This window comes from Arvicola amphibius, chromosome 4, assembly GCF_903992535.2.
Source record: "Arvicola amphibius chromosome 4, mArvAmp1.2, whole genome shotgun sequence".
NCBI classification, from domain to species: Eukaryota; Metazoa; Chordata; class Mammalia; order Rodentia; family Cricetidae; genus Arvicola; species Arvicola amphibius.
Window position 1 is genome coordinate 135,619,537 of NC_052050.1, and position 9,005 is coordinate 135,628,541.

At 33.8% G+C, this 9,005-nt stretch overlaps 1 non-coding gene across 1 annotated transcript; it reads right to left on the reverse strand.

The window, feature by feature from the left end:
- Positions 1–1,428: 1,428 nt before the first annotated feature.
- LOC119813864 lies at positions 1,429–1,556 on the reverse strand. The gene has a single exon (XR_005285307.1). It is a non-coding gene; the product is annotated as a small nucleolar RNA SNORA76 (small nucleolar RNA).
- Positions 1,557–9,005: the final 7,449 nt, after the last annotated feature.

Below are 9,005 nucleotides of genomic sequence, written 5' to 3' on the forward strand. Positions count from 1 at the left end.
AACACTTGCCACAAAGAAAATTCCATATGGAGGTTCTTCAATGCCCATCATCTTCTTTGGAGTAAACTGGTACTGCCAGGAGCAGACATGTTTCATTGCCATGAAAAACCTCATGCTATTAAAACATCTTAAATGTTATAATCTGTAGATCACTGAAGTGTTTGAAGTTCACCTATCTATCTAAAATATTTCTCAGTATAACCTTGAAAACATACCTAAAATGACTATAACTTTGATTATTATAGATGCCTTTTAATCTGTAGTTTTTCATTATCCTGAATATCCTTCAAGGACTAAAACTTTACGTTACCTTTTTAAATGGGCTGCAAAGGCATAATATCTTAAACAAGAATAAAAACATATATACACAATAGCAAATATAAACTTAAACTTGTATTAGTATACAAAAATTTATACAAATGTAAAATATTTGAGACTAATTTTTGTTCAAAAGCAGACTCAACAACCCACCCGTTTTTATTCCATAATTTCTATACTATATACCCCTCTTTTCCCTTCAGAAAGAGATCTGTGAATCTTATCTCCTTTGTTTAGATATTTGCCTCACCATGACCAAAAACAACTTGTTGCCAATACCCTTAAATGATGACAAACATTCATAATCTATCAAACAGCCAAAAGCCTCCCTGCTAATCTCTTGGGAATGTGGACATCATTTTTCTCTGGACTTCTTTCTTTTGTCTGGGAGCAACAGCATCTTTAGTGAATTCTGAGAAATTTAGGATAATGATCAAATTCTGAGAGAGCTAATCATAACATTGGTTGCCCAGTCTCTGTGCAATGGGAAAGCATGAGGCTTATCAACAATCCTGGCTAGAATAGTCAGTGAGGCTGGACCATCACAGTCCACAGCCTTGAAACTCTTCTGGATGCAGAACTCTGAGGAAACTGTAACGGGGGCACTCTGATCCATTGGAGGAATGCCTCCAATCATTGGGCTACCTGTTTTCAGTGGCATCTCATTCATTTGCTCTGAAACACAATCTTCATCGAATTCCTTAATTGCTTCAAGGTTGAAAGTCACTAGGTTTGATCTTGTATAAATAAAAGACATAATTATTAACAATATTGATTATGAAAGCTCAGCCTATAACTTAGATTTGTCCAATTATCCTAAAACTTAAATTAACCATTTATATTAATCTCCATTTTTTTGTCTGTCTTCCATATTCCATCTCCTGATGCCTCTTCTTGTTCTCTGTCATTTTTCCTGTGCTTAGATTCATCTCCTCTCCTTTTCTCTCTACCAAGAAGTCTTGGTTAACCTATTCGTCCTAGTTATTGGCCATTTAGCTCTTTGTTAAACCAGTCAGAAAATGCTATGGCCGAGACGCATCTTCACAGTGTGCTAAAAGAATAATCCACAACAAGGTAGCACTTTGTTTACTTTTGTACTTTGTTGGACATTTTTTAGCCTGTAGCTAGGGGTGCCTGTGATGGGCAGACAGCCCAAGTTATGCAGCAGGAGCTGCTATGGTGCAGCAGTTTGTCACCTAGTGCCACAAAGAGGAGCGCCAGAGGCTCAAAGGCAGTGCATCTTAATACTGAATCCTACTTTCTCCCTTCAGACTGAACTACAGCAACTACCTGTCTCTTGATTCTCTCTCTCTCTGACATGACTTACTTATCTTAAATTATTTATACTGACATGTTATCACCCAATACTAATCTCTCCACTGGTACCATTAAATATGCTGGTTCGTTGTGTAACCAACCTCCGGGAAATGGTTTTGTCCTTTGAAAATGTAGTCCCATCTTTCTTTGAAATTATAAGCATACCCTAGTATTGACTTTTTTCACTTTTCATACTTCACTCATAGATTTATCCATGTCCAGTCATAGCACAATCTCATGCTTTTTATCATTTTTCTTCCTTTTTAACTGAAACATATGTTGAGTGGTTTCATTATGTAATGTCACAATTTATACACACAGGTATACATTTCTATACAGATAATAAAATCTACTTCTCTGAACTCAGTGTCTGACATAATAACACAATACTATTCATCACTCCCCTGAGCTCCCTTGCTGTCCTGTTTGCTTCTTTTTCCAGAAGAGAATGATTTTCTCAACTTTGTCTTGCAAAGTAGTTTTTGAAAAATTTGATCTCACACACTGCTACTTATAAACAATCTTTTTCACAATCTTTCTTCAGTAGGCTATGTGAAATTGTATCATGTTCCATACAGTTTTCTGAGGATTGCTTCTATCTCAATATAATGGTGGCACTTATACTCATAATACATTGGATTTTGTTGATGGATGAGATTACAACATGTGAGTGCACATCATGAATTACCTATGAATTTCCTTGTTGATGTGGATGGAGTTGTTTTCTTCCTTCTAACTCATTTTGATTAAGGCTACAGTGAAAATCTTATTCATGCCTCCTGGCAAACACATGGTTTTATGTAAGGTTGCTTGCCTAGGAATAGGAAAACTGATGGTTTCAGGATATGAGGATATCTAAATTAAAAGAAATAGATGAATTATTTTTTCAACCTATTTTTACAAATTCACACTCCAGCCATTGGTTTTTTCCCTCTAAACTCTTAGACAATCCACCTAACATTTTTTCCCTCACTATTTTACTACATCCCTCAACTTTCCAAATCTCCTGGGAGAACTGCATTTTTAATTTCCTTGCTTTAAAACTCTGCCTGAATATCAAAGCAGGTCTATGATATCTCCAGACAAATCAGCGGTCTTTCTGCTTCTTATGGTGCCTCCTACAACCTACATATATCCAGTAGATGTAAATTCATTTTCTTTTCCTTCAACTGTAGATCAGATGAAGAAAAAATGATGCATTTAAATGAATCATATTATTTAATCTGGTCTTCCTTCTTGGCAATTTCAAAACTTAGATTCTGCAATTAGCTGACTCCTGGCCTCACTACATGACTTCCCCTATATAACTTGGTGGGGGCTCTAATCCAAGTATGTTCAGTCCTAAGCAAATTGCTCTCCAAAAATGTTTGAGTCATATTAAGTAGCAAGTTCTTGCATTTTAAAACTCCATGGACGTGCTTAGGAAACATAAAAGTATTAGAAAACTTTGTGTGTCTGCAGGCCAGTGTAATAATACTAAGAGCAAAGAACTTGCCCCTATCCAGTTCTCTCAAAAATGAGCCCTTTAATGAGTTATCCAATACCAAGTGGTCAAGCCTACAGTCATATACACATGATCAACACTAAACAGATTCAGAATGCTGTATTTATGTATTCATAAATTTATATGCTATATGTATGTATTTATTTATATATTTATATATGATAAAAGAAAAGAGGCCTGGAATTATAGAGGGAGTGGGGAAGCACGGGGGTAGGGGTTGCAGGAAGGAAAGGCAAGGGAATAAAGATGTAGTTATATTTAAATTCTTTTTGTTGCTGTTGTTAAAAAAAGGAGTCAGAATTAATTACCTTTAAGATACAAAAATCTTTGTTGTTTTATATTTTTACTACTTAAAACAATGAAATCTTTAGTTCCAAATAAAAATCTATATTTTTAAATAGTGTATTTCAACTACACTGAAACCGAGGGAATGTGACCCTCATCTGGATACATGACACAGTCTCCAGTTATACAGCAAACAGTAGACCAACAAATAAGATTTTCTTTGGTTATGCTCAACCAATGGTTAGTATTCAAGAAAGCTGCAAAACACTCTAGAATTATTTTTACTTATGAATGATTTGTAAGGTTTGCCTCAGTGACCTGAGGGGCTTTCAGTAGAGAAAATGTGTGCACATTTGCCTCTGTGTGCATGCATGACCGAATGTGTGTATGTGTATGTGTGGTGTGGGGTGTGTGTGTGTGTGTGTGTGTGTGTGTGTGTGTGTGTGTGTGTGTGTGTGTAATGGGTAAATAAAAAAGGTTTTTGGTGTAAAACCTTTTTCTGGAGCCTTTTTGACTGAAGGAAAGTGCGATCTTTTAAATTCCAAATTCTTTGTGTCATTTTTTGTAATCTATATTCATTATGTCTTTAAAACCATTGATGAGTCCCATCCTAGCCTTACAGCCTTTCTTTTAACAATTTATTTATATTTCATGATTTAATGTATTTCTCTATATTATTCAAATATCTTTTTGTTCCTGTTTATTTTTTATTCCGTGTTTCCGTTGGCTTCCTGCAATGGTATGTACTATACCAGAGACAGGTATGACTTCCTTCTGCTTCCCACCAGTACATGTTATAAAAGTTTCAACATCTGTTTCACTGTGTAACTGTTGTATAGATCACTTCTTTCTATGCCCAGTGGATGTCTGTATTAAACACAAGAAAAAAACTGCTAGAGTAGTGTCTAGTCTAGATACTTTGCCCAATAATACAACTCCATATTTCTAAGAACTTTTGTGGCAACTCACCAAATAATTCATTAATAAATGAGATTGAAACATATTAATTAAGGAATCAATTGGTTAAAGGTAATAATATACACATACAACACATTGCAACATCTATACTGAATACAATTGTTCTAACGGTGAAATAAATTCCTAATAAAACCTCAGACCCTGGAGGCAGCCTTCTCTGTGGATACATAAGTTCGTATCCAGAGGCCTCCATACACCTAACAAGTTAAGAAATGCTTGGCAAAAACAACTGTAAAATATAGGACAATGGGCCCTGCAGGGCTATGAGATCTTTGTGTCATTTTTCCTGCATATTACTGATTTTATTATTTGTCATTCATTAGGTTTTTTTTGTTCAACCCACATATCTATTCCATTACCATCATTGTTCCAAAAGTTCTGGGGTATTATGTGTGATGGTTTTTCATTCTCAAAATAGAGAAGTTATTTAATAACTGCTTTCCAAAGCATAGTATGATAGTAAAAGCATTTTTCTATTGTTCTAACAAAGAAAGACAGCCTAAATTATTTGTAACACAAACAGACTACCAAAATTATGTGTCTTGTCTTCATTTTATAGCAAGTATTTTAAATCTTCTTCCCAACTGAAATTTAAGAAGTTTCCCTTCTCTTCCCAGCCTCACCATAACATGATATCTTTAGAAGTTATTGTCAAAGATATGACATTATATCATATTATAGTTTAAATTAAATTTCTCTAAAGATCAACAATGTAGAACAATTTTGTATACATATATTGGCCATCTGTATATTTTCTATGGAAAATGCTCATCCTGGTTCTTTGCTCACTTTTGAATTCAAAACACTTCATTTTGCATAAATTATTTGATTTCTTTATGTATCGTGGAAAGCAACGCATTATAAGATGTGTCATTTGCAGACGACTTCTGCCTATTCTGGGGGGGTTGTAAAATTATTATTACATTATTTTATTTATATGTGAATGAAGTTTCCTAATAATATAATTTTATTTAAGTATTTTGTTTTAATTACCTGTATTTTGTAGGACATCACCAATAAATGATTCTTCAAACTAGTGACACAGAGATAACTTCTCATTTTTTACATTTTCAACACATGTTTTAATAGTGTTTTATAACATTTGTTTTGAAATGATACACAGTTTCATATCTCATGTCTCAGTTTAATGCAATTTTAGTTTATTGCATTTATTATGAATCTAATTACATCTAATTACTAACATCCATGTGTGGACATATAGCTTTTCAACTATACTAATTAAAGATATTTTTCTTTTCATTGTAAATGGCTGTACTTACTACCTGAAAATATATAGATTTATTTCTGTACATTCTTTACATATATATTGGCCTGTTCTACTGGCCAATATATCTATTTTTATGCCTGTACCATGCTGCTTCAATACCTGTTGCTTCATGGCATATTCAGAAATTATAGAATATGGTATTTTCAACTTTGTTTTTTGTTAATGGTTTCTATGAATAGTCTGCATATTTTATGATTGTACAGAATATCAGGATTTATATATACATTTATATATTTTTAGATAAAAATACCCTATTTATCACATACATCAAATATTTAATCATATAAATCAATATATGTATATATAAAATTCATGCATATGTAGATAAGTATATACTTATTATATATATTTATTTATTTATTTATTATATATCACAAATAGGGACAATATCAAGAAAGCCAGAAAATCACACACATATACAATAAAATGTAATCTAGAAATGTAACATCTCAATATAGAGATGAATAGAAATTTGTTGAACTCAGGGGAAACTCCAACAGAGGTCCTCTGAAATGTTGGATCATGTGGGCCATCCACTCTTATCAGAGATTTCTCAGGGGGTCTTCCTTGATCAAACCTGATTTTTCTTAACTCAGAATGAAACCACAGCCTCTCATTTCCTATAGAAAGAAAAATAAACCTCTTCTCCAAAGTAACCTATCTTTTGACTTAAATTTTAAAGTCGAAGCATTATTAAAAAATATATGTTCTATTAATCCAGCGGCATTTGTAATCAAATATCTTTTAGCAGCTGTTATTCCTTTCTCTGCCAACAAGTAATTCAAAGACTACATAATAACATACAGTATCCAGATTCTTGGTGTATTTTTCATCTTTACATGGCTTTATTTTAAATTCTATTTATTTTATTTTTAAGTTTTAGCTTGTTGAGACTAGGTTTATCTGTGTATGTTTGACTGTCCCGGCACTCACTCTGTAGACCAAGTTGTCTCACAACTGAACTCAAGAGATCTGCCTGTCTGCCTCCCAAAGATCAACATTTATTTTTATATTAGAGTAAATATGAATAGTGGTAAGTGCCCATAATGTTAAAGGACTCTGAGTGTGTGTGTGTGTGTGTGTGTGTGTGTGTGTGTGTGTGTGTGTACATGCACGCGTGCGCATGTGGATGAAATGTAGAGATGTTTGAAGATAAGGAAAACCACAGAAGATATCTTGGTTAGATAATGATGAACTTAATTTTGAGAAATATATTGACAAAATGTTAAATATAATCAGTTGCACATTTAACATGATTTTAAAATATGGACACTTAGACAACATGAGGTGAATTGGGAAAACAATTGATGTCTTAAATTTTTGAAATGTCACAGCCTCTATTGTAGAGTAAGAAACTTTAGAAAACAAATGATTTCTAAGGTTTCTCTTTGTGATAATTAATCTTCACTGTCAATTTTACAGGATTTAGAAGTATCATGGAAATACATCTCTAAGTGTGTATAGAACAATGTTTCTTCTTACCCAGAAACTGGATAGTAATATCGTGTGAGCTGGGATGCTGAATGCCAATAGAAAGGAGAAAGACAGCTAAGCTCCAGTATTTGTCTTGCTCTACATCTTGAATGAGGACATTATGTGACCAGCTGTCTCCTGCCACAGTCACCAAGTCTTCTCCCATTCCCAGTGGTGAACTGTAACCCTCCCACTATGAGTCAAAATAAATCCTGTTCTCAAGATCCTTCTTTTTTGCAATAATGAGAAAAGTAATATATTCTCCCTCTTACTTTTTTCTATAAATTAGCACTTCAGTAATAACATTAGAACTCATATTGTTTTAGATAAAAATGTTCTTGCTTATTATACACAATATTCTAAGGAAATATCATAATTTTAATTAGCCTTGCTAACATTGGAGTGTCTAAAATACTTTCCAAGAAATTAGTTTCTTAAGTGCTTTATAATTTCAGTTTAAAGTATCTTGGGTTAATTATGTAATTCTTGGCAAAGATTCACTCTGCATAATCTATTTTATTTTTAAAAATTAGACAACCAAACTGTGAACTTAAGATTTGAGAATCACAAATTCATATTTCAAAAATATATCCCGGCTGTTACTGAGCCAAAACTCTTTTTTCCAAGTTTCAAAGAGAGACATTTCAGTAATTAAATTCAGAAGGAATCACATTTGACTTGTGATAGTTGTCAGTAGAATAAAATATAATAGCTGATTTGATTTGTTTTCATTCGGATTTCAAGTCCTCTTGTATTATATATTAAATTTTCGTCAGAACTTGCCTAGGCCCCTTTCAGCCCCACCTGAGATGCAAAAACAATCCTATGAGTTGTAAATCATCAAAATACAAATATTTCTCCTAGAGTGATATGCGAGCTGAAGAAATGGTGAAGTCAAGTGAATTCTTTAAAGAGGTTATTAAAAGTGACAGAGAGGAGCAGCCTGTCAACACATGCACAAAGGAATAACGTGAAATCACTCAGCAGTATAAAGGCAAACAGCATGTGGTCTCGCTTACAAGTAGAGAGGAGGAAAAAAAGGTTATGTTATCCACACAGCGCCTGACTAGGAACAGAGGGGAAAGTGATAGGATGGTGCCCAGGTGTAGACTAGAAGGAAAGAAGGGAATATTATGGTATGCACAGGCAGTCTAGGAGGGAAAGACAGGGATAGTACAGTGTGGGCAGGTGGAATGGAAAGGAAACAGGGGTAGATGAGGTGTGCTTGTAGAATGGAGGGAAAAGGTGGGTACACTATGCTGTATGCAGGTAGACCAGAAGGAAAGATAGAACTACCATGGTGGACATAGGTAGAATAGATGGAAAAGATGGGAATATGATGGTGTGTGCAAGTAGAATGGAGCACAAATATGGAGATAGGATGGTGTGTGCAGGTAGAATGCAAAGAAAATATAAGGAGAGGAAGGGGCACAGTTAGAATGAAGGGGAAAGATGGGATAAAACTGTCTGGGCATCCAGGAAAGTAGCATAGGTACTTGTAAGTACTAACACTCTGTAACATAAAAGAAAAATTGTGCCTGACCAACATTAATGCTGTATTTAAAAACAGCTAGGAGAGAGATTATTTTAATACTTTCCTCACAAAATAATCTATGCTCAAATTGATAAATGTATCTACTAAGCTGACCTGATATTGCATAGAATATCACACAAAAATCCATAAATAGGTACAATTATTTGGTTACTTAAATTTACAAAAAGTATTTAATATATTCATGGAAAATGTATTTTAATGTCATGTGTCTATGAATGTATGTCACATGTATACAGATGCCACATGAGATCAGAGGAGCTATTGAATACAGGCTGTTGAAATTATAG